At 37.5% G+C, this 15,625-nt stretch overlaps 1 protein-coding gene and 1 pseudogene across 13 annotated transcripts in view; one reads left to right on the forward strand and one right to left on the reverse strand.

Annotated features, from left to right (window-relative positions):
- Nucleotides 1-15,625, forward strand: part of CCDC91 (coiled-coil domain containing 91) — a 438,752-nt gene that overhangs the window by 422,092 nt on the left and 1,035 nt on the right. The window lies entirely within an intron of this gene.
- On the reverse strand, nucleotides 12,131-15,613 carry LOC109449593 (eukaryotic translation initiation factor 3 subunit L-like; annotated as a pseudogene).

Below are 15,625 nucleotides of genomic sequence, written 5' to 3' on the forward strand. Positions count from 1 at the left end.
CCTGGACCTGCCAGCCCTGGGGACTCCTGGCAGGGGAACTGCTGCAGGCCAATTTCAGCCACAGTCTGTGCCCTACCCAGGGCCACCTGGCAAGAGCCTCAAAACAATCCAGAGATGGCTACCACCCATACTGTGCTTGGAGGTGCCTGGAGAGACCAAGCTGTGAACCAAAGCCGGCTGTCATTAGTGCCTGGCTTAGGGCTGCTCAACGAGAGGTACGGGACACACCAAAGTCAGATGCTGATTGGGTTCTGTGAACCTTTGAGAGATTTTAGGAAAGTGCACAGCTGAGCCAAGGTAGACCATTTATACAGAAAAGCCAGTTGGGTGTGTTTGAAAGATGGGTCAGGCTTGGCCTTAGGGCATGGCCTTTACTGAGAATCAGTAAAGCAGGCAGAGGAAAGGTGGTAGCCAATTAGGTGGTGACTCAGATTAGATGGTGATGCAGGGAGGGGGCGGGCTCAACAAAGAAGAATGGCTTCCCCCAAGTCCTCCATCTGAGAGCTAGCTGCTGCCCCTCCAGCCCTCACCCTGAGGCTAGATAATTCTACTCCTCTCCGTTTGTCCCTGGCACCTTTCAGCGGCTGCGCAACGCTGGAGCTCAGAACAAGTGAATCCGTCAGCGAGTAAGTCTGTGCGCGGTACTGTTAAGAGTTGCGCCTGGGAGTACAGACGCTTTCCGTCTCTCTGCTGGTTTTCACAGCCAGAAGTTATGGGGACTTTTCTCCCCGGCACTGAAACCCTGGGCTGGGGAGGGGCTGGGACTCCTCCCTCCTCAGAGGGGCACCTCCGCAGCTGAGATATGCCTCCCCATTTTTAATGGTCACACATAGGCGTAGGACTAGTCCATTCCATGTCTCTGCCCCTCCTACCAGTCTCGAGGTGGCTTCTTTTGCAAGTCCTTAGTTGTATGGCTTTGGTTCAGGAGACTTCAGGAAATTCCCTTTGATGTTTGTTCTGTAGTTTAATTGTAATTGATGTCGCCCTGAGAGGAGGTGAGCACAGCGTTTACCTATTCTGCTGTCTTGACCAGAAATCCTACAGTTTTCTTACATTCCTCAATCCAGCTGGGAGGCAGCAATGGATTTTAAGAAGACTTGGTTCCCTCAGTGGGATAAATCTGTTTTAAAAATATGCCAGACAGATGGAATTGTTTTTTATTAAGGCTCCAATGATCAAGCATACACCGTAAAATCCTGAATGACGAGGAAGAGCAACTCTGTTTATTTAAAATGAGAGAAAAAAGGGTAGTCGCACTAACTTCCATTTGATTAAATGGTTCTTTGTTCCATTGGTTCAATTTTGGATACTAAGGATTTCCTAATGGGAATCAGGTATGCATTACAGCTGTGGCACAGCTCACATTTGTGAACTTAGCCAGTTGTGTCAGCAGTGGAAATGCAAGGTAAGAAGCACAGATTGTCTAAATCTCAAACATACCACAAGGTGAGATCCGCACCACACATGGCCCCTTTCGTCCTATGGATCTAAAAGGAAGTCATCTGTTGTTTTTGTATACGGTCACTGACGTTTATAGATTCTTTAAGGCAGCGATTTCTTATATGACGTATTTAATGTGCCAGTTTTTCTTTAAATGCTTCTGTTGCATTTCAGGGAACCATTTGTACGTTAATATAACAGAAACCTTCCTGAACCTACTGTTTAGGAAGGCAAGATAATTACATGTTTCAATGACTATCTACAGGGCTTTTGGCAACTTGACAAGTTTTTGTATTAGTGTATGCAATGCAAGAAACCCTTCCGTATTTATAGCAAAACAGATATTGTGCCAAAGCCCCCAGCCATACCTGAAGTTCTTATCTGAGAAGGCAGCATAGTATTGTGGTATAATGAATAGGTTTGGAGTCGTGCACACCTGGATTTGAATCCTGGCCCTGCCACTTGGGCAAGTTATAACATTTCTAAGTCTCAGTAGCCTCGTTCGTAGAATTTCAAGAGAATAAAAATGAGATAATACATAATAGATGTTTCCCAATGATGCCCTGCACTTTTGTCTTCTCTTCCCCTTGAGCCTGAGCTGGACTGAGCGGCATTGAGTTATAACAAGATCGTGGCTTCTGTGTTGGGTGCTCGCTCTTGGTGTGCTCATGTTCTCCTGCTCTCTCGGATTGCTTGCTTTGGGTAAAGTCAGCTGCCATATTAGGCAGCCTTGTGCAGAGGTTCACGTGAGCTCTGTTGGAAGTGGATGGTTTGAGGCCTTTTGACAGTCACTGAGTGAGCTTGGAAGCAGATTCTTCCCCAGTTGAACTGAGTGGACTACAGCCCAGCTGACAACTTGATTGCAACCCCTCAGGAGAGACCATAAGCCAGAAGCACTCAGTTAAGCAGCACCCAGTTTCCTGACCCACAAACACTGAGATGACAAATATTTGTTGTTTTCAACTACTAGGTTTGTGGAGATTTGTTACCCAGTAATAGATAACTAATAACACATAAGGAGGTTCACCTGTGCATAGCAGGTAGCAAGCACAACCAATCAAGAATTAGTTAACACTATTCTCAAAACAAGAAAAGGCCAGACTTAATCCAGCATTGCAGGATTATTCATCATGCACTGTTAATCAATTTCAATATACTCATATGTGCGCAGAGAGCTCAAAACTAAGCCGTGTGGACAGTCCCTTGCCTGTTTTTGTAGATTGAAACATATAAGGAAAAATATATCTGCTATTTGAGAATTTTAAGGTAGCACTGCAAGACAAAAACACAAGAAGTCATGTAATTTTCTTTCTTCTACTTCAACATAAGATAATATTTATATTGCTGAAGATCAAAAGGGAAGATAGATAGTAACTGGCAGGTATCATTCCTTAGATCAACACAAAAGAATTGCTAAAATCTTTAAAAGTCAAATTGATAAAAATACAACAAGAGTTTGTGTTTGTTACTTGAACAATTCGTTAGGTAACAATATATGTTTGGGATCTTTATTTTAATTTCCAAAAGGCCATCCTACATATTGCAATATTTGCACTAGATAAGATCTTGAAACAATAATGTAGAAAAAGGTGTTCATAGTTTGAGTGCATGTAACAAATTGTATTAAATACTTTATGTGTAATGTCATATCAAAATCAGTTAGTCTCCCCTGCCACAATCATCTTATATTTAAGATAAGGTCTTTACTTGCCATTAAACTCTAGAAAGTAGGATATGGAACTTATTAATAGGTAAATATAACCCTTGGATCAAAGCCCTAAGGTAGGATTTCTGTGCAACTACTATACAATTTCATCTACCTTCACTTTCTTTTCTAAAATTTCCCTAAATCTAAAGCTTTCTTTTTTTAAATGTTTTGGAAATTTTTAGATGTTCTTTGGAAATTGTCTGAATTGGGAGTAAAGCTGTTGTTACCAAAATTATTTTCAAATTCACTAAACTTCACATATGGAAGCTTATACTAGCAAGTCTAGTGCTTCTATCAGACACAAGTAAAATCTTCACTCACTACTAGTGTTAATCCTTTCCTGGCCAACTGCTGTTGCTGAACTTGTAATATCGAATAAGATTGTATTCCAAGGTGGTGTGCCTGCACATTAGAGTCTGGAATACATATGGTTTATTCTGTCCAGATGATTTAGTTAAGAGCAAAAATGAGTATTCCCATTTCCCAGTGGATTCTATGGTAGTTTGGAATAAAAAGGCAGAACTGCCCAAATATGTAGAACTTATTTTAGATGATTCAAAAGCAGAGAATTTGCTTATCCTAAGACATCTTAAAACAAAACAAGGCAAATAAAAACACGATTTTTAAGTTGTGGCCAATAGGTTTTAAGACGCTTTATACCCGTTTGTCATTTAGTCCAAAAGAGCATCTGTAATTCATCTCGTGCGTGCTAGAAAATTACAAAACTTCTTTATATGTTGACATTTTTTAAACTAGATAGTCAGATACACTTGAAATATACTTTAAAGTAGAAATGTATTCTCGGAGAAAAAAGGAGATGTGAACTGTGGATTGAAAGTCTTCATGGGACCTGAATGATGGCCTGTAAATATGCTTATAAAGAGCTAGTGAAGCCGACATTTTCTGAAGTTCAAAGTTGAGGCCACTGGCACTGCCTTAGTTCAAACCCCTGCCCAGTCTATATTGAATCTTTTGGTCGGAGTCATTCGAAACGTGTATTTTATGTAACACTATTATCCTGAAGTTGGTTCAAAGCCTCTTTCAACATGATTTACAATAATGGCATAATTATATTCCCAAAGAGGGGATTTCATGTCTAAGCTTTGGTTTTATATACACTATATTCCTCTTGCAATCAAATCTACTTGTCTGAAAATATAAAGAAAAGACTGTTTTAGAAGAGAAACTCTTTATGGTTAGTGTACCAGTAATAAAACAGATACTATAGAGCCTCCATTAATCCAACTGGTAATGTTACAGGTAAGTCTAAATTTTCTTAGGGTGAAATGATGAGAAGCAGAATTTGAGGATACAGGAGAAAAGTAAATGTGCTGGTTTTTAGAGGAAATATGTTTAAATGTTATAATAAAAATAATCACTACTCAAGAATAATTTGCTCTTCTTCAAGTATATCTGCCCTTATTGTGATGATTTCATAAAATGAACCAGGCCATTACAATTATGTTCATATATTAAGTCTTAAAATTGATCCATAATCCACTTCCATCATGTGTATATCAAGAGTAAGGGTAGTCATATCATCTCACCCAGAATAGTTTTCAGCACCTTTCTGGCTGTAGTGTTGGTATCACAGGGATGTATCAGCTTTTCATTGTCAAAAATTTAGCGAGGCCATAGAATCTACTTGTTATATTGTGGGGTTTCTTAAGCAAAGATAAACTCAGGTTAATACATGTAAATACATTTAATACATTTAAAGGAGTGTATTTTTTTTTAAGTTGAGGAGAACATGTAAGGTTTTTGAAATTGGTCTCTTAACCACTCAAAGCATCAGCTTTCCACAAGTGTAAAATACAGATGTTAGACTAAGCAGTATCAAAATCCCTTACCATTAAAATTTCATGACTACTTATTATTAAAAGAAAACCTAATCAGTGTAGTTTTCTCTATATATTTGCAGTTTGTTTTTAGTCTAGAGCAGTTCTCAAGAGAAATTTATTTGTGGGGCATTTTCCAAATTATGCTGTATACACAAACACATACACATGACTCAAGGTTTAAAAGTTTGAGAAATATTATCTATACAATATAGCCATTTTTGCAATTTGCAATGCTTACAAGCACAAATGCTCTGAGAAGTTCTATTGGAAAGAAGCCTTTTAATGCTGCATTTCCTAAACATTCATACTTGACTAAAAAGTCTTTTATTTATTGATTTTTTAAACAGAACACCTGCTACATAGAAATGTTTTGTACATTGTAGCAAACATTAGCCTGGTATATAAGGACCTCAACAATCTGGAAAAACCATCATTAGTAGTTTTCAGGGCTGTTGTAACAAAGGACCACAAACTAGATGGCTTAAAACAATAGAAATGTATTCTGTCACAGTCCTAGAGGCTAGCAATCCAAAATCAAGGTATTGGCAGGGCCACGCGCTCTCTCCCTGAAGGCTCTAGTGCACCATCTGTTCCATGCCTCTGTCCAGTTTCTGGTGGTGGCTGGCAATCTTTTGCATTCCTTGGTTTACAGACACATCACTCCAATCTCTGCCTCCTTCTTCACGTGATGCTCTTCCCTGCATCTGTGACTCTTTTTATGAGGACACCAGTGATTGGACTTAGAGGCCCCACTAATCCATCTGAACTCATCTTAACGTGCATCTTAATTATATTTGCAAAGATCCTGCTTCCAAATAAGGTCATATTCACAAGTTCAGGGGTTAGGACTTGAACATATCTTATGGGGGACAGAGTTCAACCATTACAAAAATTATCCATCAGACCTCATATCCCACTGCCCCTTTGCCAGATCATGTGTTAGAGGGCCCCAGAACTTAGTCTTCTGATCTTTTCTCTTTTATGTACATTCATTCCCTCAGTAATCTCACCTATGTTGGAAATGCCTTGTATATGCAGATGATTTGCGAATTTGTATCTCTAGCCCTGCTCTCTCCCCTGATTTGCAAATTCTTATATCCAATTTCTCTGACATATTTAATAGGATTAAACAAACTAACCATGTCCAAAACAAAATTCTAATTTTCCTCTGGCCAACTCGCTCCAACTCCAATTCATCATATCTCAGTAAAGGACACCATCATTCTAAGAATCACCTCTTGTTTCTCTTTTCCTTTCATTCACCCTTTGAATCCTTCAGTAAATCTCACCTGCTGTTAAGACTCCACTGCCAGCAGTCTTGTTAACTTTATCTCTTTCCCAGACTAAAAGTCTCCTACCTTGTTTTCTTCTTTCATTCTTGTGTCCCTACAATCTGTTGTTCCCAGTAACAAGTGTAATAGTTTTCAATCATGGTCACACTCTTCTGAAAACTCTCTTCCCGTGACCTATAGTGTCCTACCTGCTCTGGCCACCGTCTGCTTCTCCCCTACCAGCCCCACTCCTTGCTGCTTTCGCTCCATTCTTGTATTGATTGCCAGTCGTCTGACCCACATTTTGAACTTATCATTTGTCTTTCATTTTCTTCCCTGATATTTTTTTATGGTTCGTTCCTCCTTGCTACCTTCTCCACGTGGTCGTCTCTAATCATTCTACCCAAAAGAAATCCCCTCAGTCTGTGTCAAATCCTTTACCCTACGTTGTTGTTTTTTTATAGTATTGATCTCCACCTGAAGAGTATTAATTTGTTTAGCTCCTCAAGCTAAAATATTAATTATACAATATTTAAGAATTGTCTTGTTCATCGCTATATTTCTAATGCCTAGAACAGTGCCTGGCACATAGTAAGTACTAAATAAATGTTGAATAAATGGGTGAAAGAAAGAATGTGTGACTACTCCTAGCAGACTTTCTCCACTAGATTCAGGGCTCCTTCCTCAGTGTCTCTAAGCAATGTCTCTATCTTTGTTCCTGCTAATCTGCTTTCCTAGAATTTCTTCCACATCTTGTTCCTCTTTGTCTAAGGAAATGCTCTTGATACTGTTAAGAGCCTGTTCAAGTTACACTTCTGTGAAGTTTTCTCTGCTGTACATTCCCACCGTGATCTCCCCCAGCACCTAATTTTTTTTTTAATTATTACATGCGTGTGTCTCAAAAGACTACACATCTCTTAAGGACAAGGTCATTCTTGTGTACTTGTTTTGGTTTTTTTTGCCCATACCTCAGAGCAATAATGCTCAGAACAACTAGTGAGCAGTCATGACTATTGTATTGATCAACTGATTAGTTGATTAATTGGTTGTCTCAATCTCAAACATCTACATGAAACAACAGCTTCAGTGTATTGGGGGCGGGGTACAGTATAATAAAATCAGAAAGAGAGAAGCATTCATATCCAAATAACTGTGTTAAAAAGGCAGCATTGTAATAAATAAGAGACTAAAGAACTCTTTTATTTCTTATCAGAAGGTAAACAATCCTTACCCAATATGATGACGTTAACTGGAAAATCTGCCTGAGTAGTTACAGTTCCAGATCATACTTGACCTTTCTTCAATACCCATGAAAGAGCTTGTTAGTGAATGTGAAAACTGAATCCGTAAAACATATTATTTAAACTGATAACATTTATTTATGAGTCACTTTTTATCAGTGCATTTTCCAGATACCCATTCCAGCTTTTTTGAAAAATTAGATCACGTTTGAATCCTAAATTTAAAATTTGCAGGAGGGTAGGCTGTAAAAGTAACATTGATAAAGACAAACCTAGTATTTTCATGTCTCTTGGTATATCTTGTTGGTAGAATCCCAAAAGATACTGAAATCACAATTAGTACTGAGCATATTCTTTATATATATGTATATATATGTATATATATATATGTATATATATAATGTATATATTATATATGTAATATACTTATATATACACATATATAATATATGTGTCTTATATGATATAACATCATATAAGACACATATCATATAAGACACATATATATGTATCATATATTCAAAAGCAATCCATCAGATTTTCAGATTTCCTGTGATGTAAACAATATTCTTAACAATCCCATTAAAATAAGTCATATTTGTTTGTAATTGACATTAAATTTTGCTCTTTAGACCAGTTTAAATTTACCATCCTTCATGTTGTGTTTTGATGACTAGGAAATAAAAGAAAACTAACATCTAGAATTGTTTTGCTTTTGCTACAACATAAAATACTAATGCAAAGGTAAATCTAATATAGGGGATTACTGGGAAGTCATGTGTTTGTTTTTATTCCATGTAAGCTTATAAAATATTAACTTTTAGCAAGTAGTATGCTTATAAACTGTTTTCAGCAGTATACCAGCAAACTGCAGAGATAACAAAGAGGGAAAAAATAAGATTTATAAAGCCCTGGTGTCTATTTCAGACACCTCAGCATTTCCAGGTTTTTTTCAGATATCTAAAAGAGCTGAGTAGCAGCTGAAGCAACAGAAAGTGGTAGGGAAAACAAAGCAGTTAAAACTACACTATTATGAACAGACTGTAAACTCCATGTCCAAAAATGTTTGCCACCACTACTCTGGATATAATACAGTCAACATGAAGTCACAGAATACAAATCTTTGACTCACTTTGAAATGAAAGCCACAAATATAGAACTAAGCCCCACTCTTCAAGGGGCAGAAAGAGTTGAATATTTTGCCAAAATTCTTCTTGCTTCAATAAAGGATAATAAGGTTATGCCTAATAAAATAGAAACTGTTGAAATTCAGGAATTCGCCAAGAACATCAGTTTGATGTACTTGTTTTAGAGAGAGGAATTCACCATCTAAGAGAAAGATCTCCAAGTGTTCCCTCTCACAGACATGATCTTAATTACCATGCCCGAAGGACGCACCAAACTGGAAGCTCAGCACTGGGATGGTCCAAGTTTTCTTACTTCTCATACAGTATCCATGTCACCTTGTTGCTTCTTAAAGTGTTGAGCTGCTGCTTGTTAAATGGAGTCTTGCATTCAGACATTTCTGGGGAGGCATGCTGAAAGAAGTGAAGTGAGCCTTGCATCTGCCTAAACCTGAAACCAGTATGTCCATCATCTTACAGTCACTAATTCCAAGGTGATTCCTAACACAAGCAAGAGAAAAGTGCTGGGTATGTTTAAGTGAAAAATCTGTCAAACTTTTTTTGTCCTTATACATATCCTTGCTTTTGTAAAAATTACAAAATATTCATTCTGCATGCATAAATCCATATGATTTGTGTTACTTCACAATAATCACAGGTTGAATGCTAGTTACTAATTGTTTGTGCTATATGCCCTCAAAAGGAGAAAAGTTCTCCTTTATCTAACATTCATAAATTTTAAGATACTAAGTCAAAATTGTTTTTCATGGAACTCCTGCGTGTTCTAAGGAGCTTATAAAATTTGAATTATTAGCTAACACATAAGTCTTGAAATATAATAATAAACAAACACCCAGGAAGTCACCTCCAAAGTGAGTCTATATCTCATCCTGCCTGATTCCACCCTCCAAATACAGCTCCAGGTACAACTATCCTATTTTGTTGCATAATTGCCTTGCGTTGGAAATGATTGCCTATTGATGTAACTCAAAAGAATATGCTTTTGAAATTTGCTTGGGTTTTGTGCTTTATGAAAAACAAATGTAGTATACAATCTCTAGCCTGATCACTTCCTTTTTAAATTAAATAAATTTTATTACACATGTTCACTAATTGATAGTCATCTGAAATATTTGACGGAATGCTTGGTAATATGGTTGTTAGTACGTGATGTATTAAGATTTATTATAAAGCTGTAGTTATTAAGACAGCACTATGTTTCTGTAGGGATAGGTGAATTGTCTATGGGAACAGAATAGGGAGCCCAAAGACAGATTTCATGTGTGTATGAAAACCTGATTTATTATAGAAGTAACATTGGAGATTTCATATTCTTTAGCTCCATCAATTTCTATAAGATATACTAGCATAAGTATACAGAGGTCTGTATTGAAGAGTGTTCATTATAGCATTGATTATAATAGCAAAGATTTAGAACAATCCAAATGTCTAATAATAGAATAATTTTAAAATAAATAATAAAATATCCATTATGTATATATGTATATATTCTGGGGATGCACAAAATATATATACACATGACTTGTATTCATCTTTTGTTATTGGTATATATGAGTATTATAATTTTAATAGTCTTCTCCTTTCTTAAAATGTGTATACATTTTTTGGCACCCTCTGTATATTAAATTATAAACGTATAATGCAAAACCACACAACCATTAAAAGGAGAAAACAGGGCAAACTGGTCTTTTCATACACTGCAGACGGGACTCATAAATTGGTACTCTCATTATGGAAAGTAATTTGGTAATATCTATCACAGTTTTCAATATGCAAATCTTACGACTTGGAAACTCCAAGTATTAGAATCTGTCCAAGAGAAACTGTCTTTTGGAGGGAGTGCACTCAGATTGTGAATTTCTTCGGTGCTTCAGAAACAAGACAAAATTGCAGTAAATTTACATGTCTATCAATGGGAGTATGGCTAAATAAATCATGGAGTACAAGTAAGCAATTTCTTAAAAATGAGATAGGGAAAATTTCCAGTAATGGCAGTGGAACTAACTGATTGTGTCAACTCTCTATAGTTAACAATTATAAGATCTGGACAAAATATTTTTAAAAACCTACCGTTTTGTTGTTGTTCATGGGTCAGAATTTTTTTTTTATTTATTGTGGTGACAATTGTTAGTAAAATTACATAGATTTCAGGTGTACAATTCTGTATTATATCATCTATAAATCCCATTGTGTGTTTACCACCCAGAGTCAGTTCTCCTTCCATCACCATATATTTGATCCCCCTTACCCTCATCTACCACCCTGCCCGTTACCCTCTGATAACCACTAAACTATTGTCTGTGTCTATGAGTTTTTGTTTCTCATTTGTTTGTCTTGTTCTCTTGTTGTTTTTGGTTTATATACCACATATCAGTGAAATCATATGGTTCTCTGCTTTTACTGTCTGACTTGTTTCGCTTAGCATCATACTCTCAAGATCCATCCATGTTGTCACAAATGTTCCTATATCATCTTTTCTTACTGCCAAATAGTATTCCATGGTGTATATATACCACAACTTCTTTATCCATTCATTTATCGAAGGACATTTTGGTTGTTTCCATGTCTTGGCCACCATAAACAAAGCTGCAATGAATATTGGAGCACATGTGTCTTTATGTATAAATGTTCAGATTTTTTGGGTAGATACCCAGGAAAGGGATTGCTGGGTCATATGGTAATTCTATGTGTAATTTTTTGAGGAACCTGCACACTGCCTTCCATAACGGCTGCACCAGTCTGCATTTCCACCAATAGTGTATGAAGATTCCTTTTTCTCCAAAGCGTCTCCAACACTTGTTACTATTTGTCTTGTTGATGATAGCCATTCTGACTGGGGTGAGGTGATATCTCATTGTGGTTTTTATTTCCATTTCTCTGATGATTAGTGATGTTGAGCATTTTTTCATATGTCTGTTTGCCATTTGTATGTCCTCTTTGGAGAAATGTCTCTTCAGGTCCTCTGCCCATTTTTCAATTGGGTTGTTTGTTTTTTTGTTTTAAAAACCTATCTTTAAATGCTTGAAACCATCCAAAAGTAGACAGAAACCACTGGAAATGGACTAGAACTGGGTGTTAGTACACTCTTCTGTAATATTTGAATTTGGACCAAATGCGAAATAATTTCAAAAACTGCAAATGTTTAGATTTCAATCTGTTTTACGTATATTAAAATAAAACTTTAAAAAATTCAACTTTAATCCCTACATATCTTTTAGGTTAGGTTACATATTTTCACTTCTAGAATTGAAAGTGCATCTATCATTTCCTAGTAATTGCCTTGCTATATTAGGGTTAAATATTCATTCAATCTCAGCAAATATTTTATGAGTGTATAACATGTGTCAGACCCTCTTCTACTATGTTTCCCCGAAAACAAGACCTAGCCGGGCAATCAGCTTTAATGCTTCTTTTGGAGCAAAAATTAATATAAGACCCAGTCTTATTTTACTACTTTTATTGTAAAAGACCCGGTCTTATATTATTTTTGCTCCAAAAGATGCATTATTGCTGATTGTCTGGCTAGGTCTTATTTTCAGGGAAACATGGTACATGCTGGGAGATAGTAGTCAGCAAAACAGACAACATGTCTGCTCACCTGGGGTTTGTAATCCGACGAACTGTCTGGTTAAAAGAGACTTGTAAGCAGAAGATACGCATTCACCTAAAGGTATCATCTGAGAGTAGAAGGAAAAAATAAGGAAAAAGGATAAGCAGGAATTCTATTTCTGTGCATGTATTAAAATCCTAAAGTACTGGGATTTCAGGGAATCTTAGTAGTGTACAATCTTTTTATATGAGCATTTTGCCACAGACAGTGCATTCTTTTTTTATTAATTCTGAGGCTACGTCAAAATTTTAATCTTTCAGTTTTTCAGTCATTTTGAATATCGGTGGATTATAGTAGTGTAGTTTAATACAGAGTTCTCATTTGGATTTGTCTTTTTTTTTTCTTTTATGTTGGTGGGAACTGTGGAAAGAATATGTCAAGTTTTACATAAATATGTATGGCAGGTATATATTATGAAATAGACTTTATGTGGCTTTCTTTTGAGTTCTTTCACTGTTCTGTAAACTGTAGGCAATGTGTTCTCATTGGTTCATTATATACCATAAGACACTTTTTAGGACAGAAGAGTTAGAATCCTTTCTTTACCGTCTTTTTTTTTTTTTTCTACCTCCAAAGAAGACCCTTTACTGAGACCTATTTAAAGCATTTTAGTCCTTGATTCAAATAAACTTTCTCAGTTGACTGGCTGAGACTGAGCTAGGTAAAGACTTCATGGTGGCAAAAATACTCCCCACCAACAAAGACATCAAAATAGATTCCTAACTAATGTCAGTTTGAATGTACTTAGGGTCTCGGTCCCACGTTCCTCAGAGTTCAATTGAGCTCCTTAAATTTGTGAATCTGTTGGATGAAGAAATCCCCATAGCGCCTGGCAACCTTGGTGTCTGCGATGTGGATCATGTCCTTATCGTTGTAGAAGTCAACCTTATAGGTTGAGTGGAATTCGTCATTTAGGGCAGAGATGCCACTGGGCTAAACCACGTTCTTCATTTTGTGTTTGAAGACAAGGAGTTGGATCCAGAACTCCTGCTCTGTGAGGTCCAGGAAGCTGGCCGCTTGACCATGGGCACATGGGCATGGTGGTGTAGAGCCTGAGGAAGCTGCGAATGGTTGAGAGCCGGGCCCGCTGCTGTACTTCATCAGCAAACACCTGCAGCTGCTGCAAGGAGGGTTCCTTGTGGTAGTTGGGGTGTACATGGTCATAGTTGGGCACTAAGGCGACAGGAATTTGGGGCAGAAATAGCTGAAGAGTTCCTTATAGACCTGTGGGTCACCTTTCTGCACGCGTAGCATCTTATCCCCATATTTCTCCCAAAGCTGGAGGGGAGTGCTCTCGTCTGTACACATGGGCTACATGGTGAGGGCACCGGTCAGAGCGTATGCACGTACTTGTTCTGCTTGTTCATTGTCTCACACTTGTAAGTGGGCCTCTGACACTTGCTCTTGGACCTCTGGATGTAGAGGAGGATGCTGGCAAAGACTCGGATGGCGTCCTGGTAGCAACACATCATTAAGTATGCAAAACCAGCATAATAGTATATGGTGATTTGGCACTCGGGCACACGGAGCACATGCTCTACTGGTTCAGTTCGATACCGTGTTTCCCTGAAAATGAGACCTAGCCGGACACTCAGCTCTAATGAGTCTTTTGGAGCAAAAATTAATGTAAGACCTGGTCTTATTTTACTATAAGACCGGGTATAATATAATGTAATTTAATGTAATGTAATAATATAATATAATACCGGGTCTTATATTAATTTTGCTCCGAAAGACGCATTAAAGCTGATTGTCCAGCTAGGTCTTATTTTCGGGGAAACGGTGTTCTCCAGCACCTTGGGGGCCTGGTAGTAATCCCCCAGCAGGGAGTGCAGATGCAGAAGCCCCACCAGGCTGAAGTAGCCAAACCTCTCGTAGAGGGAGTGCTGTCCATACTCCCCAGCCACACTCTCAGGGTCACCTCCACTTGTGCACACTTCCAACTGCCAATTGATGTTGAACTTGTCTACCACGGAGTGGAGGACATTGTGGGTACTGTGAATGTTCTAGATTTTGGGAAATCAACGAAAGAAGTCATATTCTCTTCTGACTTCTTGGTGGTCTTATAGTGGTACTGACTAAATGACTGAAACTGATAGATGAACTCACCGGTGACATCCCAGAGCCACTGGCTGGATAGTTCAAGGGAAGCAGGACCATCAGCATTAAGAATATAGTTGAAGAGATTGCAATAGTTGTAATAGGATTCAAACCTCTGCTCCAAGGAGGGTCCCCCACTGACTTTGGCACATATGTGTCTGTAGTACAATTCTTTGTACAAAATCAGGAGGACAGCATTGTTACCAACCTGTGGAATAATGGCTTCAGCCTCAGGCCAAGGTGTGTTCTTGAAGAAACTTTCTTTCAACTCCATCTAGTTGTTTTCATAGATGTCCTGGCTCTCATATACTTCCTGGTCAGTGACATGGCTGGAGACTTGACTGGCCTGCAGCTCATATACCTTTTGGTCAATCAAATCCAAGAGGGTTTTGTGGAAATACTGGATGAAGTTTTTGATCACTCGAGGGATCACCTGATAGGTCTGCTATTCATACTGATGTTCAGAGGCCAGATCCTGCTTGGGATCTCCTGTGTGCATAGCATAGTTGCGCGGGTAAGCGTAAGGAGCATATGCCGTCTCAGAATCGTAATCACAGTGGGGTAAGACATGGCTGCTGCACACAAATCTTTTCTTTATGTAGTCAATAATCCTGACCCTCCAGAAAGTTCTTTATTACGTATGACTTTTATTGTTAAACTTCTTGATTTGTTTCCTATAATAACTTGTTATTGAAACAGTAAAACAATCCTAATAAATAATCTCTAATTCAGCAGAAAACCAAGTCAATTAAGTTTCAACAATATTGAATATTTCTTAAAGTACACTTTTTCCAAGAACTTCCTCTGATTTCAGAAAATTGTTCATGTCCTCACTTGTCTTTTGTCCGACTAAACCCTATGCAGGATGTAATTATGCTGTTTTTCTGTACTGTGTATTTCTTTTGGGTTTGTTTGCATCTGTTATATTTATATGGTCTTTGTGGATATTTGATCTGTATATTCATTAAGAACTAGCATTTTATATTATTTTATAGTTTTTTAAATTACTGTGATCAAATTTATGGTATTTATCCAATAACTGAATACTAACATCAATTATAAAATTATAATAATTATCATCTCACCTTAGATAATAGCCCAGAAATAGTGACTACATTGTCTCTGAGTTTAAAGCACTTTTTTATTTTATAAATCGTCATCTGAAAAAGTTTCTCTAGTGGGCTTCAGTGACATAATATTCTTTATCCCTCAACTAAGTGTATTTTTTTCTATTTCTCTCTCTCTCTCTTGAAAACAAAAAATCAACAG

This window comes from Rhinolophus sinicus, chromosome 1 (assembly GCF_057876585.1).
Source record: "Rhinolophus sinicus isolate RSI-liver-muscle chromosome 1, RSI-T2T, whole genome shotgun sequence".
Lineage (NCBI taxonomy): Eukaryota > Metazoa > Chordata > Mammalia > Chiroptera > Rhinolophidae > Rhinolophus > Rhinolophus sinicus.